The sequence below is a fragment of the Eurosta solidaginis genome, chromosome 2, assembly GCF_040869045.1.
Source record: "Eurosta solidaginis isolate ZX-2024a chromosome 2, ASM4086904v1, whole genome shotgun sequence".
NCBI classification, from domain to species: Eukaryota; Metazoa; Arthropoda; class Insecta; order Diptera; family Tephritidae; genus Eurosta; species Eurosta solidaginis.
In genome coordinates this window covers 136,907,376-136,926,002 of record NC_090320.1, presented here as the reverse complement: position 1 = coordinate 136,926,002, position 18,627 = coordinate 136,907,376, and the positions used below count along the sequence as shown (strand labels likewise).

Sequence of the window (18,627 nt, the reverse complement as noted above, 5' to 3'; positions counted from 1 at the left end):
TTGGAGAGATTAGCAGCGTTTAGATCGAGAGATTTGTCTGATCGGGACGATCAGACTTAGGTGGAGGGCAGTGTCACGGATATTACCATCACTAAGGCGATGCTAACGCCATGCTAAACAGTATTTACGTCAATAATCAAATCATGTATACACATATATAAGGCAGCCGAGAAATGTCACACACAGATGCATTTACTTATACGCCTATGGGAGCGCGAGAGACTGTAAACTACAAACATTCACATCAATAATTCAATCATTATGTATCTACATAAACGAAGAAATAATTGCGTCTACACATATGTACGTATACGAGCAGCGGAGCGGCAATGCACAAACACATGCATATATCTTATCTGAGTTGTCACAAGAGAGGGCAATAATTTGGACACGTAGTTGTGGCTGGCGATTTTGTAGCCGAAACTAACTAGTAAGTTCTGGAAATCGAAGAGCCTAGCTGTATGCAGCGTAAACTATAAAAGCGGCACAAGCGGGTAAGAAGTAATTCAGTTTGAGTTGAGCTATCAATCAGTTATTGATTAAGCACGCGATCTGGCGGCCAATAGTAGAGTTTCATTTGAGTTATCAATCAGTTTGGTTATTAAGCCAGCGAGTAGCAAAGTATAAGTTTTATTGTGAAGTACTTTAATAAAGGCCATTTTTCCATTATTCAATATTGGAGTTATTTACTCAACAGTTTAGTGATTCGAACTTAGCAGAGGATTGCAAATAAGAGGACTTGCAAGTAAATTCGTTACAATATGGTAGAAATTTTTGTTTCCCATATACATACATACATATGTATGTAAGTACATATGTTGTAGATAGGTGGGATTTTTTTTCATATCACTTCTTGCGCAGTTTCTTTGAATTTACATATCTACCAATGTATATATAGAGATACCCAAATGCACTTGTATATGAATCTGATTTGAAAGGAATCTGCAAAAATACAACATGTACGTATGTTAGAATATGCTTATATGCACATGTGGGTATTTATATTACATAGTTTAACGCGTTCAAGGACAATCAAAATTTTAAGCAGCGGCAAAAACAGACAGGCTGTCGTTTTTGAAACTAGTCACTCGTTCCACTAAAATTTTGTTACGTTTAAAACGGACTGCTTCACACTTTATTTTAGGAAATTTTTTTCCAAAGTTTTCAATTAAGTTAACATTGACCTTAAATAACTTCGCAAAAAATGTTGACAACGAAATGTAAAAATATTTTTCTAATGGTGACCAATTATGTGTTTATACAAACCAAAATATATCAAAACAAAATTTTTCCATACAACTTACATACATATGTATATACATTAGGGAGGGTCGATTTAAAAATGGCTCATTGCTCTATGAAAATCGTATTCTAGGGATCGAAATAAGAAACTTTGCCGAAGGAAACATACCTCTAAAACGAATTCTGATATCCCCCCCCCCGCCCTTTGGGTCGAACTTTTGGATAGGGGCCATTTCAATTCTACCTGCTGTGTCTTGTGGTGGCTTAAAAAAACAACACAAGCAATTTTACGATCTGCAATTGTGTCACAGTGATACCTTCATTTTTTAAAACGGTTGAATAAAAAACCCACACAACTATGTTTACGACATGCAAATGCATCACAGCGATGCCTTGGTTTTAAAAGGGGGTTGTAAAAACGCTAATTTCTAATAATTTTTTTTAATTTCTTTTCTATTACTAAGTGAAATTCATTTTTTCATTTACATATGTTCTGACTAAATAAATTTCTAAAGAGAAAACTAAACTCCAAAAAGAAAAAAACATAGGCATTTCAAAGTGGGATTTTTCAAAATTTGCCCCTACGACCAAAAGGGGGGGGGGGCATCAGAATTCGTTTTAGAGGTATGGTTCCTTCGGCAAAGTTTCTTATTTTGATCCCTAGAATATGATTTTCACAGAGCAATGGGCGATTTTTTTGCCTCCCCACAAATCGACCCGGCCTAATATACATATATGGGAAACAAAAATCCCTACCATATTAATTTTATTAAAATACATGTACATTTATGTAGTATGAACATTTACGCACTCTTTTAAACAATAAACGAAGTTCTATGATCAGTACAGTGGACAACGACCCCGATATTTCTAGTTTAAGGCTCAAGCACAACTTTGGTTATGGTAATATAACTAAATAAATGAATATTAACAAAGCAACCCCAAACAAACAAGAATATATGCGCATATGCATCATAGTTAAGATAAAAACTATTTTATTTAAAAAAATATGTTAGATTTAATTCACTTGAAATTTATTTTATTAAATTTAAATTATAAAAGATATTTTATTAACTGACAATATTTTCATTTTTTGATAGTAAACAATAAACAATCTAATAATAAAAAATTTAAAATATAACAAAGTACATATATTTATTACAAGTACGCAAATAACCCTACATGCATCTATCCACACATAAATATATGTATGTATTAGGGCGGGTTGATTTAAGAATCGCTCATTGCTCTGTGAAAATCGTATTCTAGGGATCAAAATAAGAAACTTCGCCAAAGGAACCATACCTCTAAAGCGAATTCTGATGTCCCCCCCCCCCCCCCTTTAGGTCGAACTTTTGGTTCGGGGCAATTTCAATTCTACCTGCTGTATCTTGTGGTGGCTTAAAAAAACAACACAAGCAATTTTACGATCAGCAATTGTGTCACAGTGATACCTTCATTTTTTAAAACGGTTGAATAAAAAACCCACACAACTATGTTTACGACATGCAAATGCATCACAGTGATGCCTTGGTTTTAAAAGGGGGTTGTAAAAACGCTAATTTCTAATAATTTTTTGTAATTTCTTTTCTATTACTAAGTTAAATTCATTTTTTTCATTTACATATGTTCTGAGTAAATAAATTTCTAAGGAGAAAAATAAACTCCAAAAAGAAAAAACATAGCCATTTCAAAGTGGGGATTTTTCAAAATTTGCCCTTACGACCCAAAGGGGGGACATCAGAATTCGTTTTAGAGGTATGGTTCCTTCGGCAAAGTTTCTTATTTTGATCCATAGAATATGATTTTCACAGAGCAATGGGCGATTTTTTTGCCTCCCCACAAATCGACCCGGCCTAGTATGTATACATACATGTGCATGCTCATATGTACAAGCGATAAGCGTAAGATAAAGAGATTTTTTTATTTTACTATTCGAACTATTCGAATAGTTCGCACTATTCGAATAATAAGGGAAGGAATTCGAATAAATGGAAGCGAATAAACGAATAAAAAGTTCGAATAAATATTATTTGAATTATGTGAAACGAATTATTCGTTTATTCGAATAACGTTTATTCGAATATAATTCGAAAATAATCCCACCACCAGTACATACATACATACATAAGTACCTATGTACATTACATGATTTGGAGGTGCAATTTAGTACTTCTGCAATCGCACACAATTTGGAGGCATCGAAAATTGCAGCTCCCCTGCGTAAGGTACAATGCAATTGTACTTCACTTTCATTAAACTAGTTACTTACCTTACAACGAAATGCCCTATTAATGGTCAAGATGCAGCTGTTGATTGCAGGCCCATATCACAGTGCATCTCAAATAGCTCCAACATTCGCAAGTAAACTTGCAAGAACCTCCATTAGAAAACCTACTAAAATAGAAAAAAATGATTGTCAGTTATCTAAAAACCAATAAATAAATGTTACAAAAGTATTTACCTATATTTGCAAACAAAAAGCGCTATTTTTTAAAGAAATTTCAGAAATATTTCCATTTCTGCGAAATTGCGTAAATATCAATTTTTGTTGACACCTATCTATTTATTTTAGTACTTTTTTATAATTATAATCCACATATTTTTAGGCGCGTATGAATTTTGGAAAATACCCCACAAAAGTTCGGTGGTGTCCTGCCAACCATCGCTAATCACATTTTGCTATTTCCACCTCAAAATCCGACACTATCTCATTTTCGTTTTGGAAAAAAACTAACACCAACTCACATTTGTGGGACATTTTTCATAATTGGTAAATTTCCAAGAAGTGCGAAAGAAACAGTAGAAATATGTAGGAATGAAACAATAAGATACTACAGATTTTGCCACCATTTATGAACATTTTTAAATACACGTCCAAAAATATCGGGAGATGTATCAAAATATGCGTCTTGGAACCAGAAATGCGAATATGAAAACACAAATTTTGAGTCTGTGAAAAGATACTTGCAAAAGAAATTGCAACTTTTCGTGTGGTTGTTGTAATGTTGGTGTACACAGGAAAAAATTTTGTGTACAAAGGGATTTTGAACTGATTTAATTTTGATTGCACCCCATTGGGGGACCGGCCAGCGTCTTTTGACACACTTCCCGATATTATTGGACGTGTATTAAGAGCGTCATGCTGTTGTATAGAATTACCATCTCTTGAACGACTCAACATTTTGGTTTTCCGATTTTTCAATCGCATTCTGGGTCCAAGACGCACCTTTTGATACATCTCCCGATATTTTTGGACGTGAATTTATAGTGTCATGCTGTTGTATAGAATTACCTAAATTAATTCACATACAGTGTCACTTAAACACTATTTTATCTCTAAAAAAGTATTTTAAGTTTTTAAAATTGGTTTTAAGTTGGTGGTCTGTTGTCAAAAGTTGCGAGAAATTAAAAAAATTTGCTATTTAAACACGATTAACTTAAATGGAAGTGAAAAAAGGCTTCCCCGACAAACAAATATACGTCAGGAACTAATTTATTATACCTAGAATGCGTATTAATATGTTTGTGTTGAAAATTACACAATTTTAAAATGTGCGATGGTTACTTGGCTCCACATATGCGAAATCTTTAATTAAGACTATTCCGCATTCATAGATATTTGTGTGTTTTGATATTTTAGTATCTTTTGAGGAAAAAGTAGCATCCTATACTGATTTTGGCATCAAATTTATAATAAATATTCAATGGAAGGAATTATTTACCACAGGCGTCCATTTTTAATACATTTCCAAAAAATTCGGGAGAGGTGTCAAATTACGCGTTTTAGTTTCGGAAGAAATAATCCGAAGGCGGCAAAGTAATACTTTTACTCTGTCAAGATATTTTTACAAAAAAAAAGTTTAAGACTTTCATGTGGTTGATGTAATTTTGGTGACATTGTTGTACACAGAAAAGAATTAACTAAAAGGGCGTTTTGCGCTGATATAATTTTCACCAGTTTCGCAGCGGTTTGAGGGTAATATTCGTTTTTTTGTGAATATATATTAATAAAAGAACAATTTCTTATTTCCGACTTCTAATTATTGAACTACATTACAGAATTCTTGAATTTAATTCTGCTGGCATTTCCTTTTGTGTCTTCTATTCCCCTTTACATTTGCCAATTCCTCTTAAAAGAAAGCGTGAAATAAAACGCGGAATACAACAAGAACTAGCAACAAAAAATTTTAAGAACTGCTTCATACGGGCGTTGCTGTACTATTTCCCTCCTTTATCGCCCTCTTAGTCTTTGTCATGATCGACTTGAGTTCAGTGATTTTCTAATGTAAAAGGGACTTACATTTCTAAATATTATTTTACCTGATTATCATTGAATGTCCTACATACTTATATAGTATCTAGGCTAGACATATCCCTATTCGGTTTCCGGTCTAATAAACTAAACGGCTTTAACGGTTAGTGTTTAAGCCGCCTCCAACAATATTCAGACGGCGGCGAAAATCCTATGCGCAGCTGTGCGCGGCGAGTGGAAAGGCGCCAACACGCATTCACTACAATCGTCATCCACAATAATTGCAACGAACCAGTCAAGAATTATTACATTTTTTCTAATACTTTGAATTTTTGAATATTTAAATCAGAAGCTGAAGTTGTTAACGCGTTAATTGCTTAATTATTAAATTATAAATAAAAGTGAATTTATACCATTTTTAAAGAAAAACTATAAACCTTTTTAATTGGAAGTGTTAAGTGTAGCGAAGAAAGACCAAAGTTATTCATGGTCCTTCGCAGCCATCTTTGGCCCAACCCCTAAAATTATAATTAAAATATTAGTGAATTTTAATCGAAAAATTTCGTTCGCAAATAAAATATAATATAAAAAAAAAACTACATATAAGTGCTATAAACAAAACTGCACAAAAAACAACAGTGTGCTCAAAAATTTACATACGAAAAAAAAAACCATAACTATAGAACAAATATAAATTTAGTGGAAAGAAAAAAAAATTTTGCAAAAAGCAAACAAGAAATAAATACATACTTATACATTTCAAAAAAAAATAAAATAAAATAAAATTGCTAAAAAAAAAAAAATTTTAATTTTAAAAAATTGAGAAAATTTTTTGTTCGAAAATTGTGGGCGCACAAATCATAAGTCCCACCTTGGAAACAATTTTGTAATTATAAAAATCAACTCTACCCAACAACCAGCTAAGCAGCATCATCACCAAGAGAGCAACAACAAGCAGACCAACATACAACATACATAAATAAGGAGCAACAGAATACAACAATCGGTGAGTAGGCAGTTTTTTATTTTTCATAAAAAATATATAAAAAATAATAAAACCTTTTTTTCACAAAAGTTATATTATTTTGTGTAAACTGCACAAACATATATATATATATATATATCCACATATATACTTGAATATTGCGGAAATTTTCTTACCGTTGGTTTTACTGCAACCTTTTTGCAACCAAAAATTGGTAGAAAATATTCCGCTATACCAAGAGGCAAAATCCGCCAATTATATATATATATATATATGTATACATATTTCTAGTGGTATTTAACCAACAAAAAATTGCAGTTTACTTGCCTACTCAAACCCACTGTGCAAGAACAACATCGGCAAAAACTTCTTCTACAGCTGAGTTTACCCCGTTGTTCGCACAGAGCGTTGAACTTGTCGATACAGTTCAACTTCTTCCAAGTGATTTTTTCTTGCTTGCCAGCATATATAAAAACCATAATATTCATACGTACATACTTACATACATGTACAAATAATTTCAAGCTGCTTTTACAACGTTCCTATTTCTCCACTCTGAGAACATCATACGTGTTTACTCACACGTTCAAGTCGCTCTTCCAGCGACATTCTCCCAGCACATAAACTACGTTAGCAACGAGAGCTGTGTACTGCTGATCAAATTTCCCAACCTCTCTCAGATTTGCAATTTTTTCATCTTTCTTTGCTGCACTCTCCCAACAGTGCAATCACGCGCACTCAGCTTCAGAAAGAAACGCGACATTAAAGCGACGAAGAAGCGAATCAAAACAAACTCTTCTGTTTGTAAACCTAAACAGAGAAGCTCATCTCATTCACGTGCATACGTTCGCACAAACAAACATATATACATACGTTTGTATATTGCGCATGTACGTTTGTACTTATTCTGTCGTACAAAACTAAGTTTGAGATATTTTCGTCCCTATAGGAACTTTTTAAAAAATATCCCTACAAACCTCAATTATTATTATTTTCTAATATATACATACCTATATATACCAGTAATTTACAAATACACGTTTATTTCCACACGTAACATTATACATACTACTAAATTCCGAATTTCGCGGATTTAAATCATTTAAGGAACGTCCCGTTGTCCGTGCTTGACTCTATTGTTCAAAAAAAAAAAAAACACAAACACCGCCACCAATTTAAATTCCATTTATTAAATTTCTGTGGCACGAAGAGTTTTCCATCTTCGAATTTTGCGAACGTTCTCTGAGCGGACAAATATTTTATTCGGTTTTTTTGGTGAAAACCCAAAAGTTTGCATAAAATGCCTCTCAGTCCCCCAAAAACGTCCGAAACCGGAAAAAAACCAAAAGGTGGCCCAAAGGAAGAAACGGCCAAGGAAAGGTTAACATCCCTCCGCCAGAAATCCAAATCAGTGGACCCATCCGCGCAAAAGTTCATAGCGGAAAGTGACAATCTGATGAGATACTGTGCAAAATTCAACGAAGCACCGATTCAGGATCACACTGAATCGTATCTCATGATAAAGGACAAATCACTAGATGATTATTGGGCACGACTTCAATCGGTTTACGATCTGGTATTTTCGAAACCAGACGAAAGTTTCCCTGAAGACTTCAAGAGTTAAGTGCAAGGCAAACAATGCGCCTGCCTTGATACATATGAAGTGACTAAAGCAAAGATTGCCGATCAACTCTCGTTGATCAAAATGATGGCAACGCCGATTCCACCACCCCGCGTGGAACAACCCCCGGCTGAGGCAAATATTTACCTCAAAGTCCCAGCATGCGACACGGAGACCTTTTATGGTGGCTATGAGGAATGGCCCGCTTTTCGTGACATGTTCACAGCGGTGTACATTAACCACCCAAGGCTCTCCCGTGCCCAGAAATTGTACCATCTCCGGTACAAAACGCAAGGCAAAGCCGGCTCCATCGTCAAACAATATGCGTTGAGCGGTGATAACTTTGACCTTGCCCGGGAAGCTTTACGGTCACGATACGAAAACAAGCGTATCTTGGTTGACAACCAGATAAAAACCTTACTGACTCTTGCCACTATTCCATCCGAAAACAGTGAGCAACTTCAGAAATTGCAAAATACAATCAACAACTGCCTATCCGTCCTTCACTCCCAAGGAGTTACGACAGACAGTTGGGATCCGATTCTGGTGTACATTTGTTCATCAAAGCTCCCAGAAACAACCCTGCCACTTTGGGAACAGTCTCTCTCTTCTCGAAGAGATTAGAGCTATGTGGTGCAGTCCTACTCGCAAAACTGGCTTCAACTGTTCGAAAGCAGCTCGACTTACAAGCATGCAACACATTCTTATGGTCAGATTCTGAGATTGTACTAGCCTGGCTAGAAAAATCTCCATCGACCTGGAAGACTTATGTGGCCAACCGTACCTCTCAAATTCGAGAATATCTTCTCAGCGGCACCTGGCGCCATGTATCTAGCCAAGACAACCCTGCTGATCTTGGCACACGTGGTTGCAAGCCGCATGATTTGATAGGCTCTTCACTTTGGTGGCACGGATCACAATGGTTTTCTTGCCACATTTCGGCATGGCCAAAGCCGAAAGCAGGTAGCGCTTCTCCACCCGAGAAACGCAAGGTCGAAGCATATCACGCACTCGAGGAAGAGGACGACATTCTTCAACGTTTCTCCTCATACTCTCGAGCTCTCCGTGTGATTGCATACGTGTTCCGCTTTGCGAACAATGCCTGCAACAAATCCAAATCGGTGGCAACAACACATAATCCCCATCTGACGTACAAAGAGTTGCAACATGTGAAAACGCTGCTTGTGGCAATAGCACAATCTCGCCATTTCGGGGCGGAAAAGAGCGCCTTACAAAATAATATGCCAATAAGCAAAAAGAGTTCCCTTCTGGCTCTTGACCCATTTCTGGATGGATACGGGCTCCTACGTATCGGTGGAAGATTGGAACATTCTACAATGCAATACAACGAGAAGCATCCAGTAATCCTTCCTCCGGATTCAAGGCTCTGCCAGTTGTATCTGGAGTTTTTACACCGCCTGCTTCTTCATGCAGAAATGCGGTTAATGCTCCAAATGGTGAGGCAAGGGTACTACGTACCAAAACTAAAGCCTCTTATAAAGAAATGCATTTTTCAATGCAAATCTTGCACGCTTTTCAAACAGAAAACGCGCACGCAAATAATGGCAGCTCTACCACCTGAGCACTGCAATTTCTCACTCCCCTTTTCCACAACAGGAGTAGACTTTGCAGGTCCATTCCAAATAAAAGCATCGGTTCTGAGGTCGACCACTATCATAAAAGGGTACGTGGCTGTATTCGTCTGTTTTTCCGCAAAGGCAGTACACCTCGAGCTATGCTCGGACCTTACTACTGAAGCCTTTCGCGCAGCATTCGCCCGATTCGTTGGCAGACGAGGTTATCCCTCAAAAATGATGAGCGACAATGGTAAAACGTTCATTGGCGCTCAGCGGGCTTTCGAACGCGACTTCGTTAAATTTCTTAACGAATGCTCTGCGGACATTGTGCAGAAATATGCCCCCCAGGGAATAAACTGGCAATATATTCCACCCAGCGCCCCTCATATGGGCGGCTTGTGTGAATCCGCAGTAAAAAGTTTTAAAACCCACTTCAAAAAAACCGCTGCATCCCACAAGTTTACATTCGAAGAATTCACGACGCTGTTGGTGCGTATTGAAGCAGTTCTCAATTCCAGGCCTCTAACCTCACTATCCCAGGACCCAGCTGACTTCACAAGGCTCACTCCGGGTCACTTCCTTCGAGGTGCACCGCTATTAGCCATTCCTAAGCCAAACGCGGAAGACCTCTCCGGGATAAATCGATGGGAAAAACTCAAATCGCTTCATCACCAATTCAGTCGACGCTGGAAAGAGGATTATCTGAAGGACCTTCAGAAGCGCTATAAATGGCAAACGCCACAGCGAAATCCTCAACCGGGCGACGTCGTCGTAATTACAGAAGAATCACTCCCACCCACCGAGTGGCGTCTGGGACGAATCGAGAACGTTCGCCTCGGACCTGACAACCATGTTCGGGTTGTAGAGGTTCGCACCCCAAATGGGCTTGTCATGCGCCCCTTAGTTAAACTGTGCTTTCTTCCAATGGAGCACTCTTCGAGCACAGCGCTCTAACTTATATATGTTTCCCCTGTATAATTAAATTTCCGTATCATCCGCTGTATCCAACTACTTCTCGTTTCTCTCTCTGCTCTTGTACTTTCAGGACGACACCATCATGGCATCTCGAACAGCATGTCCACTGGCTCCCACGGCAGAGACCGACAACTGCCTTCAGTGTCGGCTCTGCCACCGCTACCACGCGCTGCGGACCTGCCCGGCTTTTAAGGCGATGCGGCCACCGCCAGGGTTACTGTTACAATTGCCTAGCCCTCACACATACAACGGGTGAATGCGACTCCCGAGGGTCGTGCAAAATTTGCGGCCTGCGCATCACACCTTCCTACACGAAGGGCCGAAAGGACGACGAGGGCAGCACAAAGCCCCAACATTAAAAAAGGGGGAGTACCACGGAAACCGGCATCACCGAAGAAGAAGAGAGAGAAGAAGTCCACCTGCGCCTGTAGAGCACAAAAGCGCACCCGGCAACCAAACCCGCGGCAACCCCCAAAACGGAGCGGACGGCCAAGCGCACGGTCGCGCGCACTTCACAAGGCCTGCAAACGGCGCAATGTCAACGGCGCAACACCACCCGCGCCTTAGAAACGACCATCCGCGCCCTGCAGGAACTGCAGAAGGTGCTCACTAGCACCTCCCTGCAGGGCGGGCAGGATGTTTAAGCCGCCTCCAACAATATTCAGACGGCGGCGAAAATCCTATGCGCAGCCGTGCGCGGCGAGTGGAAAGGCGCCAACACGCATTCACTACAAGTGTCATCCACAATAATTGCAACGAACCAGTCAAGAATTATTACTCGGCAATCGCGGACGCGCTCCCTTTATATACATTTTTTCTAATACTTTGAATTTTTGAATATTTAAATCAGAAGCTGAAGTTGTTAACGCGTTAATTGCTTAATTATTAAATTATAAATAAAAGTGAATTTATAACGTTTTTAAAGAAAAACTATAAACCTTTTTAATTGGAAGTGTTAAGTGTAGCGAAGAAAGACCAAAGTTATTCAGTTAGGCCCACCTACCATTTAAGGTTTGCATCATTCTGGCCGTCACAGCTGTCTTAATGCAAACAACTTTTCGTTGCAACATTCTTACAAACTATATAAGGTATTCAACATGAATACGAGTGTATGAGTGAATCGCTTTGATGCTTCCTTTTCTTAAGGAGCCCAAATCCGCTTTAACTACCTATTCGTTTATGTTGCGAGATTTGAATAATTTTTTAAGAATGAAATTAAGTAAATTTTCTTTAAATAAGTACATATGTTCAATTAACAGATTGTTCACTCAATTTTAAATTGACAATTTTTGTGGTATTTTAAGAGTTTTTGTCAAGTAGAAAATTACAATTTTTGATATGTGGAGTCAAGCAACCACGGTTTTAAGGAACATGGTGAACTTTTAAAACCTCTACAAAATTTCTTAATAGCGCCAATCAATGCCTTTTTTTCATGCGGATACCCTGTCCATGCTTATTTTAGCTGAAAACTGTGTTTAGTATGTCTATGACAGATCAAAATTTTAAATCCCAATTTTAATTTTATTACGGGCCAGTATCTTTAAACATGTCCATATTCTTTATGTTTGCTACCAAGATCATAAACAAATGACACCACAGTATTTTCTTGGGGTAACATATTTTAAAGCAACACTTTCGATGGTAGTATAATAAGGCTAGTTTTTGCCTCCGAATTATATAAGGGGAACATAATTTTATTTCTTTAACATTTTTATAAAAAAAAAAACAACTTACATTCTATTGAAATTGCATTGTTTGCTGCTTGCAGATGATCGCTTGTAAATTATCATATTCAAAAATATTGCGTTTACCCCAATAAGCCCAAAGTGTGTTTCGTGGATTATCAGGTGATTATGCGCACTTATGCAAGGTGCACATGAGGCTACGCGTCATCGACGCGTACACGATATTTCATGTATCTACAATTCTTCTACGCTTTAAGATCTTAACAGGTGATTATGCGCACTTAGGCAAGGTGCACCTGAGGCTACGCATCATCGACGCGTACACGATATTTCAATAAAAAAATAAACAACTTACATTGACGCATACACCATATTTCATGTATCTACAATTCTTCTACGCTTCAAGATCTGAATACGTAGCTACTTGCAAGCGTCGCTACAAAAAGAAAAAAAAAACTAAAAAAATAAAAAAAATAATTTATGCTGTATAATTGCAATTATACAAAAGTTTATTGTGTATAAAATTAAAAAGGAAAATTTTCACTCTATCTTTGTAGCAACAGAAGCACAACACACAAATTTGCAAACGGAAAATTGTAAACAAACATCTTCGTCTTGCTCTTTTCTAGATGTATTTTTGCTGGACGCCTAGCTACATGAAACTTTCATGCTTTGTGGCTTTCATGCCGCTGAACCCTCGTACGCAGCTTTCCATTCAAGTACGCGTCTATGACGCGTAGCCTCATGTACACCTTGCCTTAGATAGAAAGCTTGACCGTATTGTTTTGCTTTGACGCTTTCACAGCGTAGTTAACGATGTCTCAATGATTTGTTTCGCTTTACACTCCATAAAGTTTTTGCAGCATAATATGGGGGCGACCTGTGAAAATCAGAGGAATATATATTCCAAATTTAGTTTTTTTTAATAGAAGCATAAACGCCACAGGCGGAAATTTGAAATAAAAGATCGCCGGATTTTTTATTACAAATTTGCTGCGGTTTAATTTAGTTTAACTCTGCTTAGCGAGCGTTACGAATTTTGTACTTGAAATTTGAGTAACTTCCCGATAAGCTACAAGCTTGAAACTTGGAATATATGACAATGCAATAATAAGAAAACAACTCGGATAGGTGGCGCATGAATCGAAATATTTCAAAAAATCGTATTTGTGGTCCGATTTGACTCATATTTGGAACGCATAATGCATACATGAATAGAAAGTGGCCTATGAAAAAAACCGCGCAAGGATCGAGATAGTCAAAAAAATCGTATTTGGGGTCCGATATGGCTCATATTTGGAACACATATTACACACATAAAAAGCGACATATGAAATAAAATAATAAAAAAAAAATTTTAAGTTAAATGGTTTTATTGAAAACGATACTTACATGAAGTAATAATAATAATAAAAGATAGAAAGTAATTAGGTAGGTAGGTCCTAGGTACTAGACATCACACTCCTCATCAAACTAGGGCGTTGATCAGACAACTAAATAAAATGGTGGGACGCGTGAAATTTCTAAAAATGTGAGGCGTAGCATGATTATCACTTTTTTCTCTAGTCCGCGGTGGTGTAAAGTTGCCTTTCATAATTTACAAAGGCACAGGGAGCAAACAACTTTGTATACCTATTTTCCTTTGGTTTCGGGGACGGATATACCTGAAGAAATTTAATTTCTTATTTTTTTCAATAATTGTTTGCTTTTTGCAGCGACGCTCGAAAGTAGCTTCGTGTCCAGACCTTGAGGCGTAGAGAAATCGTAGCTACATGTCATATCTTGTACGCGTCTATGATGCTATGCCTCATGTGCATATTGCCTTAAAGCGGGAGTCATTGGTGCCGTATGTCGCATCGCAGCTGTTTATCGTTACGGCGGTAAACCAAAAACCAATTGGTTGGCTACGATACGGTTACGACCTTAGCGGAACCAATAATCGATTGCATTGATTCTCATAAGGTTGGTCGAATCAGCTGTTATAAGGTTACCGATACGGTTACCGATAAAGCACCAATATCTGCAGCTTAAACAACTGTTCCAATTTTTTCGGGTTGACATGGATTTGAGTTAGAAATGACTTTTGCCAGTGGTTATTCTAATTGGCTTGATTTTTTTATTTCGATTCGCAATTCGATGTTATACTAAGGGTGATTTTTTGTAAGAGGGCTTCTGTCGACCACCAACGCAGGACCACTATGGATACTTCTAGAAAAGTGTTGTTATGTTAACAATGTTTCGCCCCATTCAATGAGCAGGCCATTCACAAATTTTCATCAAAGTCCTTTAACGGGATTCAAAAGAAAATGGTAGTCTCAACAGGTGTGGATCATGGGGATATTACTATTAGAGGCGTAGTTTTCACATTACAATTGAAAAGATGGTTGGTGTCATGTGGGGACACATCGCATGCAGGACATTCGTTATGTATGTCGGGGTTGATTCTGGACAAGTAAGAGTTTAGCCTGCTACAGTGTCCAGAACGAAGTTGGGCCAGGGTGACTCGTGTCTCCCATGGTAGTGTGATTTATTCTTCTGCAAGGGCAGGATAGTGTATATTGATAACGGGGCTCACTAGACGCGACCTAGCAAAGGCGTTTACCGATTTTTTGTGGATTTTGCCTAAGGCCTCCTTATGCTTGTCTGGATCAAACGGCTGTGTAAGCAAAGGCCGGATCTCAGCATAGTGCTCACAGATGTTCCATTAACCCTCTTGGAGGCGGGGCTAGATCAAACAGTTGTTTTCTAGGGTGTCCCGGTTTATGACAGTTCAGCAAAAAACTGCCTGTTCAGCATTTCGTTGTGCTCTTTAATGTTTGAGCTGTTGGACTCACTATATAGGTGGTTTTCGGGGGTCATAAGGAGACATCCGGTGGCAGCTCTGATTGCAAATTTTTGACAGGCCTATAGCCTTTTCCAGTATGTATTTTTGGGACCAGGCGAACAAACTGGTGACGCGTAGCTCATGAGCGGTCGGCCAATTGCTTTGTATGTGGTTAGCAACGTTTTTTTATTCTTTCCCCAGGTGCTGCCGGAAAGCAGCTTGAGGATTTTGTTGCGGCTTTGTACTTCAGATACAGTTTCAGAGGCATGCGCCTCGAAGTTGACAGTGTTATCGAACGTTACCCTTTAGATCTTTGGGTGACTGACAGTCGGTAGCCTGACCCCGTCGACGTGATTTTTTAAAATCGAAGTTATTTCATTAATGCGTTTCTCATCTCACTTAGTTTTGTCGATTACATAGACGTGATAATTTGATAGGTTTTCTGTTTTAATTGAATTTTTGTGTACGAATTGTACTTCACTTGTGGTATTGATTAATTTTATGACTGGGTTATTGGAGTTTGTAATGCATCTTGCGGTAAATACGCCTCTTTGTATTTCTTGAGATTCAACGAAAAGTGGAGTTGCTGAGTGACCTAAGACGAAAATTCGAGTGTCTTCGCATCTTGGTGGTATAATATACATATCTGTTTCGGTTCCGTGTAAGATTGGCATAATGACTTTTTCTTTATTTGCACAGAATGAGATGCTATTATTTGAATAATTTATTGCATATTTGTTTTAGTGAAGAAAATCTTTGCCCAGTATACCATCTGAAGGAATATTGAAGTCATCGTTTACCACATGTAAGCTATGTTCGACTGGATTATTGAAAAAATGTAGGTCTATGTTTATTTTTCCCAAAGCAGGAACTGAGTTTGATGTTACACCAGTGATATTAACTATATCGTCAGAGTTAATGGGAATTTGCTTATTTAAGCTTGAAATTTTAATCAAAGAAATATCAGCCTGTGTATCTAGTAAAAATGTGCATAGTTTGTTAGATCCGGTTATATAAATTTCGACAAAATCCGAGTAATTTAAATTCAGACAAAAAACATTTTTAATATTTATTCGCTTATCTCCTCGTCCCTCAGTGTTGGCTGCTGAAGGGCGTCCAAGTTTAAAGAGCGAACGTTTGCATTATTTCGGGTATTTGAACTTCCGCTGTTAGTATTTGTTCTGTTTTCTAACCTATTTTGACTGTTGCTGGTGTTGCTTAGATTGTCGTTGTTTTGCCTATTTTGATTGTTACTGTTGTATCTACCGTTATTATTGTTGTTGTAGGTACCTATTGAAGTTATTATATTTATTGAACCTATTGAAATTACTATTGTTGTTGTATCTGTTAGTGTTGTTGTAGTAGGTATTTCTCTATTTTTGTTGCGGAAATTATTTTGATTGTTAAACCTTGATCGAAAACTAATACCTGTCTTTCTGTAACCTTATTGTTTTGTACGACTATCATTTTTGCTACGACCTCTTTTGCGTCACTAAAATACGTTGATGCCAGAATTGCTTTGACTAAATCTGAGCGTGTATTTAACCTACAAACGTTTACTGACTGTTCGACTGCCATCTCGTGCGCTTTGGCTTTTGCCCTCAATAATTAGAGACCGCTCTAAAGCATCAGATACTTCCTCTACGCGTTTAGCAAACTCGGTTAAATTATTGTTGGTGACTTTTAGTGAAGCTATTTTTTCTGCAACGACTTTTGAATTGTCTGGCGACTTCTAAGCGCATCTTTAATTTCTTGGATAGATGTTATATTTGTCGGAATTGCTTCTCTTGCTTTCCCTTCGAGCTTCGATTTAACAAATGGAATAAAAGTTGGTGTAAGATCTGGATCTGTAAAGGTCTCTACTAGTTCATTTTTATCTATGAAGGACTCTAGCGCTAATGGGTCACCGTTATAGTTTTCCCTGAAGACGGGAGCACACGTCCCAATAAAATGTTTCTTTTGCTCTGTGGTAGCCATTATTGTTGGTTCTAGAAAATTACTACGAAATTGGTTGGAATTTGAAAAAGTTGTTAAAATCCCTAAAAATTGTTTGATGTAACGACTGGGTTATCGAAACCACAGAAGTTGTCTTGTAATGAAATATTTTCCGTATGAGATAAAGAACAACTTTCTTTACCGATACGACTATCGAGTGTTTCTGGCTGTGCTGGGTCAGAGAATTATTTTTCTTCTTCAGAATCGATTTTGTGCGCGTTGAAGGATTATTTTTCTTCACGATCAGTGTCTGACATAAAAATGTTATCTTGGACTAAGTCGCTGTAGTTAGTTAGTACTTTTGTAAAACATTGAATTAATTCTTCCCTACAACGTGATAAACTTTTATTCACAACAACTGGCCTAGGTCGGTTTTCAAAATGACCATTTACCTCTACTGAAATGTTATTATATGCCTCAATTAAAGAATTTTTATATTCATCTAACTTTTCTTGCCTTGTCGGTAAAGAGCGACCTGTCTGTAAAACGCGTTTTTTGATTTTAAGGAAATTATTTCTCAATTCTCTGAATTTTGTTTCGAAATCTCACATTAGAAGAAGAAAAGGGTGAGAGAGGTTTGGATGTTTTGATATTAACAAATTTGAATGAAAAAAAAAAAATTGAAATGATTTTGTAACCTAAATTGAATTAAGAAAAAGTTGCAAGTTGGAGTTATAATTGTGAATTGATTTAATGGAAAAGAAATTTGAAATGTATGATTTAATCGGGGATTGCCCGTATTGCTTTTTTAAATGTATGAAAACATTTATTTGAAGCAATTTTTAATTTTATAATTTATTTAATAATTTGGGAAAAATTTAATCAACGTGACATCAGGACGGACAAGGCGACAGCTATTTCGATTATACCTTGTTAATCTCTTCAAAGCCTTTTCTCCCGGGAGCTGGAGTCGAACCCGCACTCCTACGATAGTTGAAATGGTTACAAACGCATTCAGCTACGTCATGCCTTAGTTGTTGTAAAGTTTTTCCCAATTGCCTTCTTTTGCATATTTTAATCTTTTACACATTGCATACTTCGTATGCAATTATGTGTCAAAGCTATGCTTGTTGGGACGGCGGTTTTCAACGAATCTTTGGTATTCTTGCTGTTTTTGTTCTATTTATAGAACTACAACGAATTAACCAATTTTGCCTGTTTGTATGATTTAATCGGGGATTGCCCTTTTGCTTTTTTTAAATGTATGAAAACATTTATTTGAAGCAATTTTTAATTTTATAATTTATTTAATAATTTGGGAAAAATTTAAACAACGTGACATCAGGACGGACAAGGCGACAGCTGTTTCGATTATACCTTGTAAATCTCTTCAAAGCCTTTTCTCCCGTCAAAGCTATGCTTGTTGGGACGGCGGTTTTCAACGAATCTTTGGTATTCTTGCTGTTTTTGTTCTATTTATAGAACTACAACGAATTAACCAATTTTGCCTGTTTGTATGATTTAATCG

At 37.4% G+C, this 18,627-nt stretch overlaps 1 protein-coding gene across 8 annotated transcripts in view; it reads right to left on the bottom strand.

Moving 5' to 3' along the window:
- Positions 1 to 18,627, bottom strand: part of dpr19 (defective proboscis extension response 19) — a 1,424,328-nt gene that overhangs the window by 1,358,301 nt on the left and 47,400 nt on the right. For 4 of the 8 annotated variants that reach the window (XM_067766273.1, XM_067766272.1, XM_067766270.1 and 1 more), the window contains one exon: positions 3,515 to 3,639. The exons of 3 other annotated variants lie outside the window; for them this stretch is intronic. The gene's annotated coding sequence lies outside the window, so the exon portion shown is untranslated. The remainder of the gene's footprint in view (positions 1 to 3,514; positions 3,640 to 18,627) is intronic. One more of the 8 variants, XM_067766274.1, reaches the window with a different exon arrangement.